Source organism: Petromyzon marinus, unplaced genomic scaffold, assembly GCF_048934315.1.
Source record: "Petromyzon marinus isolate PM22_M1 ecotype Great Lakes invasive population unplaced genomic scaffold, UKy_Petmar_22M1.pri1.0 PM_Scaffold_85, whole genome shotgun sequence".
NCBI classification, from domain to species: Eukaryota; Metazoa; Chordata; class Hyperoartia; order Petromyzontiformes; family Petromyzontidae; genus Petromyzon; species Petromyzon marinus.
The window spans coordinates 73,198-85,000 of record NW_027423694.1 but is presented as its reverse complement, the minus strand read 5'-3'; the positions used below and the strand labels follow the sequence as shown (position 1 = coordinate 85,000).

At 48.7% G+C, this 11,803-nt stretch overlaps 1 long non-coding RNA gene across 13 annotated transcripts; it reads right to left on the bottom strand.

Moving 5' to 3' along the window:
- Window positions 1-1,960: 1,960 nt before the first annotated feature.
- On the bottom strand, window positions 1,961-9,627 carry LOC142923892 (uncharacterized). Of its 13 annotated transcripts, none has more exons than XR_012940987.1 (4): window positions 6,727-9,612; window positions 6,463-6,682; window positions 5,775-6,422; window positions 1,961-5,730 (listed from the first exon to the last, which is right to left on the bottom strand). It is a non-coding gene; the product is annotated as an uncharacterized LOC142923892 (long non-coding RNA). The 13 variants fall into 13 exon arrangements; XR_012940998.1 differs by lacking the exon at window positions 1,961-5,730 and having other exon boundaries at window positions 5,759-6,228; window positions 6,335-6,422; window positions 6,727-9,627; XR_012940993.1 differs by lacking the exon at window positions 1,961-5,730 and having other exon boundaries at window positions 5,759-6,294; window positions 6,335-6,422; window positions 6,727-9,626.
- Window positions 9,628-11,803: the final 2,176 nt, after the last annotated feature.

Below are 11,803 nucleotides of genomic sequence, written 5' to 3'. Positions count from 1 at the left end.
GCCATCCCTTGACCGCACCCGGGCATCGATCAGCCTCCCATTGTATCTGTACCAGATGGAGATTCCTCCGGTACAGCTATTGAAGGCTTCACGAACTACGTGGTCAAAATAGATGTTAAATAATGTGGGAGCCAGAGGACATCCCTGTCGCACCCCAAGGTGTACAGGGAATGGCTCTGACTCCCGGCCACGTAGTTTTACCCGGGCCCGCTCACCATCATGAAGGTCCTTAATGATCGTGAGCAGAGGGTCAGGTACTCCAAAAGCACAGATGGCACCTCAGCCAGCCACTCACAGGTGGTGACTTCTTCCAATATTTGAGGCACCACAGCCTCGGCAGGGTCATCCTCACTTTACCCTACGATGTTTTCCAGGCTGAGGGCCTTTCTTAGTCCTAAGACATCACAGAAATGCTCAGCAAATCTGCAAACCTGTTCCTGGGGGTCAAAGATCGGATCACCGTTCTTTCCCCTAATGATGGTAATAGGTGTGGCGCTGCAGGTTACTTTTTTGATATAATTAAAGAGCGATTTGTGATCGCGGGCCATTGAGGCAGACTCCATATCCTCAGCAACCCGCGACCACCACCCATCCTTGCAGCGCCTCACGGCTCTCCGAACCTCCGAGCGAAGGCTGCGGTAAGCCTCCTCATTCTCTGACGTGGGATGCTGTAGCCGATGAGAGTGGACCTGTCGCTTTTTCTCAACCAGCCTGAACACCTCCTCTATCAGCCAGGGTCTCCGGGGAGGTCTGGACCGCGTACCCAAAGCAGCCATTGAAGCTGCATGAGCCACAGTCCTAAACCTCGCCCATTTACCCTCGACATCAGGAGGAGTCGGGGACGATGCCAACCCCAGCCGCAAGCGATGATGAAATTCTCGCTTGCAACGTTCATCAGCTAGCTGAGACCAGGCCACTGTGGGTTTGAATGGGGTCCTGGGTGTACACCCACCACCGGAGTGGAAGAATGGCAGGCGCATCTTACAGATGACAAGTCGATGGTCAGAGGGCAGATCAGCTCCACGATAGGTCCTGGTGTCAAGGACATGGGCCCGCATCCACTGGTCCGTCACTATGTAGTCCAGCAGATGTTCTTGCTTGGACCCGGCATGCATCCATGATGTTGTGTGGATGCGCCGATGCCGGAACAGCGTGTTGGTAATTACAAGCCCATGGGCTGCACAAAAATCTAGCAGCCTCCTGCTGTTGTTTTTGAGCTAATCTGGCCCATGCCTTCCAATCACTCCAGACCAGGTGCCAGCATCATGACCAACTCCAACATTGAAGTCACCCAACAAGATGACTCTATCCCGAGGGGCCACTTTAGCCAGCACCTGTGACAGGTCATAGAAGGCATCTGACTCATCGGCCTTGCCTGCATCCATCCACGGATGTTCGTCTTCGGTGGTGGGGACATAAGTAACCACGACCACCATTCCTCGCCTCCGGTTGATGGGAAGGCGAGCCCAGAGTAGCCTGGGGCTTACAGCTTCCCACACCTCACCGCCACGCTCCCATGCCCCCTTCATTCTTTTGTTCAGAAGTAGAGCCACTCCCTGTTGTTTGGCAGTCTGCTGCCCCGAGTAGAGGACTGTCCACCCCTCATGGTGGCAGGAGCCAGAGCCGGTCCACCGGACCTCCTGAATACCAGAGATCCAGGCGGTACCAAATCCATCTCCTGCCACCACCACCGCCACCACCACCATTATCACCACCGCCACTATCACTACCACCACTATCGCCATCACCACCGCCACCATCACCACCACCACCATCACCACCACCACCACCATCACCACCACCACCACCACCACCATCACCACCACCACCACCACCATTATCACCATCACCACCACCACCATCACCACCACCACCATCACCACCACCACCATCACCACCACCACACCCCTTCAACGCTCTGGGTTCTGCCAAGCCAAAGGCGGACTTCAAGCGGCGATAATAAATGTGAAATCGTGTATTGAATGAACGTACGTTTATACATTTATATAGTCATACTTATATATATACCGTATACGTATATAAAGAGGAAGGGGGGGGGGGGTAAAAGCATTGACGCTGCCTTTGTAAGCGACGTAACATCGTCGGCACGGCCAAAGATCCGGGGCCGAGACCTTAACACTTCCTCGCGTCAATGAGACCGTTTTTTTTTGTTTAAACAAGAGAAAAATAAAAATCCGAACGTATCATCACCATCACCATCAATAAATCATCATCATCATCATATAAAAAGAGAGACGGGATTTACACAGTTGCACGCTAACGAGAACCAATAATCAATAATCACGTTTAAAACTATAAAAAAAAACTAACGACTGGCTACGGAGCAGTCAAAGCCCTTAATTGTATACGAGTGTTGTGTCTGTGTGTGTCTGTGTGTGTCTGTGTGTGTTTGTGTGTGTCTGTGTGTGTCTGTGTGTGTGTCTGTGTGTTTGTGTGTTTGTGTGTGTCTGTGTTTGTGTGTCTGTCTGTGTGTGTCTGTGGGTGTGTCTGTGTATATGTGTCTGTGTGTGTGTCTGTGAGTGTGTGTGTCTGTGTGTCTGTGTGTGTCTGTGCGTCTGTGTGTACCTGTGTGTGTGTGTGTCTGTGTGTGTCTCTATGTGTGTGTCTGTGTGTACTTGTGTGTGTCTCTGTGTCTGTGTGTGTCTGTGTGTGTCTCTGTGTGTGTCTGTGTGTGCTCGCTAACAGCACTTGCCCCTACAGTCTGTTACAGGCTATACGGGGGATCTTGTCTGTGTGTCTGTGTGTCTGTCTGTGTGCATGTCTGTCTGTGTGTGTCTGTGTGTGTGTCTGTGTGTGTGTGGGGAGTGGTAGTGTAGCGGTTAGCGCTACGCTGCGCTATGAACCTGGCGACCCGGGTTCGATTCCCGCTCACGGCCAACACCAGTAACGATTATCTGAACCGGTCCTGGGCCTCCCCTAGGTCGACTCAGCCTCAAATGAGTACCTGGTGCGGTGTGTAGTAAACATCGCCACTGGGGAGACAAAGGCGGCCGGGCGTGGTGCTGGCCACCCACCGCCTCGTGTGCCGTTCCGGCCTTCATAGGTGCTCGCTAACAGCACTTGCCCCTACAGCCCCTGCTAGAGGCTACACGGGGAATCTTTGTCTGTGTCTGTGTGGTGTGTGTAGTACATAGACACTGCTACTAACAGCACTTGCCCCTACCGCCCTGCTAGAGGCTACACGGGGGATCTTTGTCTGTGTCTGTGTGGTGTGTGTAGTACATAGACACTGCTACTCGCTACTAACAGCACTTGCCCCTACAGCCCCTGCTAGAGGCTACACGGGGGATCTTTGTCTGTGTGTGGTGTGTGTGTGTGTAGTACATAGGCACTTGCCCCTACCACCCCTGCTAGAGGCTACACGGGGGATCTTTGTCTGTGTGGTGTGTGTGTGTAGTACATAGGCACTTGCCCCTACAGCCCCTGCTAGAGGCTACACGGGGGATCTTTGTCTGTGTGTGGTGTGTGTGTGTAGTACATAGGCACTTGCCCCTACAGCCCCTGCTAGAGGCTACACGGGGGATCTTTGTCTGTGTGTGGTGTGTGTGTGTAGTACATAGGCACTTGCCCCTACAGCCCCTGCTAGAGGCTACACGGGGGATCTTTGTCTGTGTGGTGTGTGTGTGTAGTACATAGGCACTTGCCCCTACAGCCCCTGCTAGAGGCTACACGGGGGATCTTTGTCTGTGTGTGGTGTGTGTGTGTAGTACATAGGCACTTGCCCCTACAGCCCCTGCTAGAGGCTACACGGGGGATCTTTGCCTGTGTGGTGTGTGTGTGTGTAGTACATAGGCACTTGCCCCTACAGCCCCTGCTAGAGGCTACACGGGGGATCTTTGTCTGTGTGTGGTGTGTGTGTGTAGTACATAGGCACTTGCCCCTACAGCCCCTGCTAGAGGCTACACGGGGGATCTTTGCCTGTGTCTGTGTGGTGTGTGTGTGTAGTACATAGGCACTTGCCCCTACCACCCCTGCTAGAGGCTACACGGGGGATCTTTGTCTGTGTCTGTGTGGTGTGTGTAGTACATAGATACTGCTACTCGCTACTAACAGCACTTGACCCCAAGTCTGTTGCAGGCTATACGTGGCGCCTTTGCCTATACATATATACATGTGAGATTGTGATATCATCATCGAGATGTCTAGACAGTACATCGGGCGGAAATGCCATGGGTTACACTGCTGTGCCAGGCTAGGTGCAGGATGAGGTCACTGGACAGACCCTGTAGGTGCCATGGGTTACACTGCTGTGCCAGGCTAGGTGCAGGTCACTGGCCAGACCTAGCAGGTGCCATGGGTTACACTGAGACAGCTGAGATGGAGCAACTACATCATCACTATCATCACCACCATCACCACCATCACCACCATCATCACTTTCTGGACATTTCAATCAGCGCAACAAATACTCTAAACGAGTGGTGATGTTGATGAGACTCGCAGAGACTTATAGAGACCCACAGAGACCCACAGAGACACACAGAGATCTAGAGACCCACAGAGACACACAGAGAACTAGAGACCCACAGAGACCCACAGAGACACACAGAGACACACAGAGACCCACAGAGACACACAGAGACCCACAGATCCAGACTCCCAAAACACTGCAGCAGGCATCAGTCAGGGTCCCGGGATCGAACCCACGACCTCCTGTAGACCTGGCGAGGTAGTCAACATCTCACAGGGTCTGAGATCGAACCCACGGACCCAAAGCAGACCAGGCGAGGTAGTCAACATCTCACAGGGTCTGAGATCGAACCCACGGACCCAAAGCATACCAGGCGAGGTAGTCAACATCTCACAGGGTCCGGGATCGAACCCACGACCTCCTGTAGACCAGGCGAGGTAGTCAACATCTCACAGGGTCCGGGATCGAACCCACGACCTCTTACAGACCAGGCGAGGTAGTCAACATCTCCCAGGGTCTGGGATCGAACCCACGGGCCTCCTGTAGACCAGGCGAGGTAGTCAACATCTCCCAGGGTCTGAGATCGAACCCACGGACCTCCTGTAGACCAGGCGAGGTAGTCAACATCTCACAGGGTCCGGGATCGAACCCACAACCTCTTACAGACCAGGCGAGGTAGTCAACATCCCCCAGGGTCAGGGATCGAACCCACGACCTCTTACAGACCAGGCGAGGTAGTCAACATCTCCCAGGGTCTGAGATCGAACCCACGGACCTCCTGTAGACCAGGCGAGGTAGTCAACATCTCACAGGGTCCGGGATCGAACCCACGACCTCTTACAGACCAGGCGAGGTAGTCAACATCTCACAGGGTCTGGGATCGAACCCACGGACCTCCTGTAGACCAGGCGAGGTAGTCAACATCTCACAGGGTCTGGGATCGAACCCACGGGCCTCCTGTAGACCAGGCGAGGTAGTCAACATCTCCCAGGATCTGGGATCGAACCCACGACCTCCTGCAGACCAGGCGAGGTAGTCAACATCTCACAGGGTCTGGAATCGAACCCACGGACCTCCTGTAGACCAGGCGAGGTAGTCAACATCTCGTAGAGAGAGAGACGCAGACTCCAGATGCCACACGGACAAGCGAGGCCAAGGGTCTCGACTTGAGGCTTTCAGCGGCTGCAGGAATCCATAAAAGTCACGGAGGGTGGGCAAAGCAGCGGCGAGGAGCGGACGGCATCGTCAATAAAACCTGCCAACATCGTCAATAAACCTGGCTAGCATCATCAATAAACCTGGCTAACATCATCAATAAACCTGGCCAACATCGTCAATAAACCTGGCTAACATCGTCAATAAACCTGGCTAACATCATCAATAAACCTGGCTAACATCATCAATAAACCTGGCTAACATCGTCAATAAACCTGGCTAACATCATCAATAAACCTGGCTAACATCATCAATAAACCTGGCTAACATCGTCAATAAACCTGGCTAACATCATCAATAAACCTGCTAACATCATCAATACCGGCTAAGATCGTCAATAAACCTGGCTAACATCGTCAATAAACCTGGCTAACATCATCAATAAACCTGGCTAACATCATCAATAAACCTGGCTAACATCATCAATAAACCTGGCTAACATCATCAATAAACCTGGCTAACATCGTCAATAAACCTGGCTAACATCATCAATAAACCTGCTAACATCATCAATACCGGCTAAGATCGTCAATAAACCTGGCTAACATCGTCAATAAACCTGGCTAACATCATCAATAAACCTGGCTAACATCATCAATAAACCTGGCTAACATCGTCAATAAACCTGGCTAACATCATCAATAAACCTGCTAACATCATCAATACCGGCTAAGATCGTCAATAAACCTGGCTAACATCGTCAATAAACCTGGCTAACATCGTCAATAAACCTGGCTAACATCGTCAATAAACCTGGCTAACATCATCAATAAACCTGCTAACATCATCAATACCAGCTAAGATCGTCAATAAACCTGGCTAACATCGTCAATAAACCTGGCTAACATCGTCAATAAACCTGGCTAACATCGTCAATAAACCTGGCTAACATCGTCAATAAACCTGGCTAACATCGTCGATAAACCTGGCTTACATCATCAATAAACCTGGCTAACATCATCAATAAACCTGGCTAACATCGTCAATAAACCTGGCTAACATCGTCAATAAACCTGGCTAACATCGTCAATAAACCTGGCTTACATCATCAATAAACCTGGCCATCATCATCAATAAACCTGGCTAACATCGTCAATAAACCTGGCTAACATCGTCAATAAACCTGGCTATCATCATCAATAAACCTGGCTAACATCGTCAATAAACCTGGCTAACATCGTCAATAAACCTGGCTAACATCGTCAATAAACCTGGCTATCATCATCAATAAACCTGGCTAACATCGTCAATAAACCTGGCTAACATCGTCAATAAACCTGGCTAACATCGTCGATAAACCTGGCTAACATCGTCAATAAACCTGGCTAACATCATCAATAAACCTGGCTAACATCATCAATAAACCTGGCTAACATCGTCAATAAACCTGGCTAACATCGTCAATAAACCTGGCTAGCATCGTCAATAAACCTGGCTAACATCGTCAATAAACCTGGCTAACATCGTCAATAAACCTGGCTAACATCGTCAATAAACCTGGCTAACATCGTCAATAAACCTGGCTAACATCGTCAATAAACCTGGCTAACATCGTCAATAAACCTGGCTAACATCGTCAATAAACCTGGCTAACATCGTCAATAAACCTGGCTAACATCGTCGATAAACCTGGCTAACATCGTCAATAAACCTGGCTAACATCGTCAATAAACCTGGCTAACATCGTCAATAAACCTGGCTAACATCGTCAATAAACCTGGCTAACATCATCAATAAACCTGGCTAACATCGTCGATAAACCTGGCTAACATCGTCAATAAACCTGGCTAACATCGTCAATAAACCTGGCTAACATCGTCAATAAACCTGGCTAACATCGTCAATAAACCTGGCTAACATCGTCAATAAACCTGGCTAACATCGTCGATAAACCTGGCTAACATCGTCAATAAACCTGGCTAACATCGTCAATAAACCTGGCTAACATCGTCAATAAACCTGGCTAACATCGTCAATAAACCTGGCTAACATCATCAATAAACCTGGCTAACATCGTCGATAAACCTGGCTAACATCGTCAATAAACCTGGCTAACATCGTCAATAAACCTGGCTAACATCGTCAATAAACCTGGCATCGGTCGCGAGAGCCTCCCGAGCGTCGCCCCCGACCGGTTTCAAGCTGAGCAAGCGCTGGAGGGGCGCTCTGAACCAGGCCGAGCGCCGGCCGATTTCCGTCACGCACGAGCCCCCCCCAGAACTCTCTCGACCTTCGCATTCTTGCCTCTATCGGCAAAGTCGCCACCACGTTGAAGGGAAGCAGTGAAAATAATAATAAAAAAAATATATATATACACGTGAAGCGATAAAAAATTGCTCACGGACGTTTCGACCGTAACGCAAACGGTCATCATCAGGTGTGAAACGATAAAATAATAAAAATATATAAAACAATAAAAAAAATTCTCTCGGACGTTTCGACCGTAACGCAAACGGTCATCATCAGGTGTGAAACGATAAAATAATAAAAATATATAAAACAATAAAAAAAATTCTCTCGGACGTTTCCACCGTAACGCAAACGTTCGTCATCAGGTGTGAAACGAGAAAATAATAAAAAATATATAAAACAATAAAAAAAATTCTCTCGGACGTTTCGACCGTAACGCAAACGTTCGTCATCAGGTGTGAAACGATAAAATAATAAAAAATATATAAAACAATAAAAAAAATTCTCTCGGACGTTTCGACCGTAACGCAAACGTTCGTCATCAGGTGTGAAACGATAAAATAATAAAAAATATATAAAACAATAAAAAAAATTCTCTCGGACGTTTCGACCGTAATGCAAACGTTCGTCATCAGGTGCGAAGAACCAACCAACGGTTTTTTTTCCCCGCACCTGATGACGACCGTTTGTGTTAAGGTCGAAACGTCCGTGAGAATTTTTTTAATTGTTTTATATATGTTTATTATTTTATCGTTCCACACCTGATGACGAACGTTTGCGTTACGGTCGAAACGTCCGAGAGGATTTTTTTTATTGTTTTACATGTATATATTTTTATTATTTTATCGTTTCACACCTGATGACGAACGTTTGCGTTACGGTCGAAACGTCCGAGATAATTTTTTTTATTGTTTTATATATTTTTTTTATTATTTTATCGTTTCACACTTGATGACGAACGTTTGCGTTAAGGTGGAAACGTCCGTGAGAATTTTTTTAATTGTTTTATATATTTTTTTTATTATTTTATCGTTTCACACTTGATGACGAACGTTTGCGTTACGGTCGAAACGTCCGTGAGAATTTTTTTAATTGTTTTATATATATTTTTATTATTTTATTGTTTCCCTTCAACGTGGTGGTGACTTGTTTACCGAAAGCTTTAAATCAAAAAAATTTCGATTTTCCTTGTTTTGTCTACCGCCTCTCCACCCACTCCCCCCATCCCCCCCGGCACCCTCTACACACAGCGGAAGACGAATCAACTCAGCTCCGCATCCCGCTAAAGTCTCTCCCCACATACACACACATACCACACACACACACCACACACACACATACACACCACACACACACACATACCACACACACACACAACAACAACAACAACAACCGCCATTCGCCACTAAGTGGCGGTGACGTCACCACGACGCTTGTGCCAGGCTATGTGCACCTTGAGGCCGGACGGGCAACTCTGTCGTGGACAGCGCTGTGGGGGGAGATCCAATTTTGATTGGCTCCTCCCCTCATGGCGTCTGTGTCCACCACAGGGGCTAAACGGGGGCTCTGGACGGGTGCGAGGGGCTGGTAACCCCTCCACCTTCAATTAATTACCACTAAACCACGAGTTAAACTGAAATATGTAACACACACACATACCCCCACACACACACACACACACATACCACACACACACACATACCACACTCACACACATACCCCACACACACACATACCACACTCACACACATACCACACACACACACATACCACACACACACACATACCACACACACACACATACCCCTCACACACACACACACATACCACACACACACATACCCCCACACACACATACCCCCCACACACACACACACACACACCCACATACCCCCACACACACACACCCACACACATACCCCCCACACATACCCCCCACACACCCCCACACACATACCCACACACACACACCCACACACCCCCACACACACACACCCACACACCCCCACACATACCCCACCCCCACACACCCCCACACACACACACCACACACACACCACACACACATACCCCACCCCCCACACCCCCACACACACCCCCACACACACACATACCCCCCATACACACACACACATACCCCGCACACACACATACCCCCCATACACACACACACATACCCCCCATACACACACACACATACCCCCCACACACACACACACACATACCCCCCATACACACACACACATACCCCCACACACACACACACATACCCCCCATACACACACACACATAACCCCCATACACACACACATACCCCCCATACACACACACACATACCCCCCACACACACACACACACATACCCCCCATACACACACACACATACCCCCACACACACACACACATACCCCCCACACACACACACACATACCCCCCACACATACACACACATACCCCCCACACACACACACACATACCCCCACACACACACACATACCCCCCACACACACACACACATACCCCCCACACACACACACACACACATACCCCCACACACACATACCCCCCACACACACCCACACACAACCACCCCCACACACACCCCCACCCCCCCCCACCCACACCCACCCACACACACACACCACCACCCACCCACCACCACCACCACCACCCTAACCTGTTTCTCAAGCGCTAGCTTCCCCCAGAGACCCCCCTCGTCACTCGGTGCGATGATCTCGACCGTGGCCGATGCCACCTGAACACGTGACGCTCGTCCTGTTGCCTCGGGGGGGGGGGGGGGGAGGAAATCGCCGCCCCCCTTTTTTAGGGGGGGGGGGGAAATCGCCGCCCCCCTTTTTTAAATTGTTGATCGCTAAAGTTTGAATTCGTTCTACCCACAGCGGCGGCGACTTTTTTCGTGCCGAACGAAAGCAAAAGGGGTGGGTGTGGGAGTGTCTCTGTGAGAGAGAGAGAGAGAGAATCCTTGCAGACGCAAGAGGCCCTGTGGCCGAAACGTCGTTGAGAATATTATTCCGTTTTTTTTTTTTTTTAAATATATTATTTTTTTACCAATTCATTCTTTTATTATTGTCCTAACGTGGTGGCGACTTTAGCCGAACCAAAGCACAAACAACAACAACAAAAAAACACAAAACCCCGACCCCCTTTGCAGCCACTAAAACACAAAAAAAAATTCAAATCGAAATTTCAAAAAACCCTGGAACCAATTTTTTTTTGGGGGGGGGGTGATTCTCGCCTCCTGTCAAATGTGCAAAGGTTTGGGGGGTGTGAGAGAGAGAATCCTTGCAGTCACCACACAAGAGGCCCTGTGGCCAAAACGTCGTTGAGAATATTATTCCGTTTAAATTTTTTTAACCAATTCATTCTTTTATTATCGTCCTAACGTGGTGGCGACTTTATCCGAACCAAAGCAAAAACAACAACAACAAACACAACAACAACAACAAACACAAAACCCCGAAACCTCCTTTGCAGCCACTAAAACACAAAAAAATTCAAATCGAAATTTCAAAAAACCCTGGAAACAATTTTTTTTTTTTGGGGGGGGGGTTCTCGCCTCCCGTCAAATGTGCAAAGGTTTGGGGGGTGGGTGAGAGAGAGAGAATCCTTGCAGACGCAAGAGGCCCTGTGGCCAAAACGTCGTTGAGAATATTATTCCGTTTTTAAAAAAAAAATTATATTTTTTTACCAATTCATTATTTTATTTTCGTCCTAACGTGGTGGCGACTTTAGCCGAACCAAAGCACAAACAACAACAACAACAAACACAAAACCCCGACCCCCTTTGCAGCCACTAAAAAAAAAATTACCAATTCATTCTTTGATTCTCGTCCTAACGTGGTGGTGACTTTAGCCGAACCAAAGCAAAAACAACAACAAAACAACAAAAACAACAACAAAACAACAACAAAACAACAACAAAACAACAAAAACAACAACAAAACAA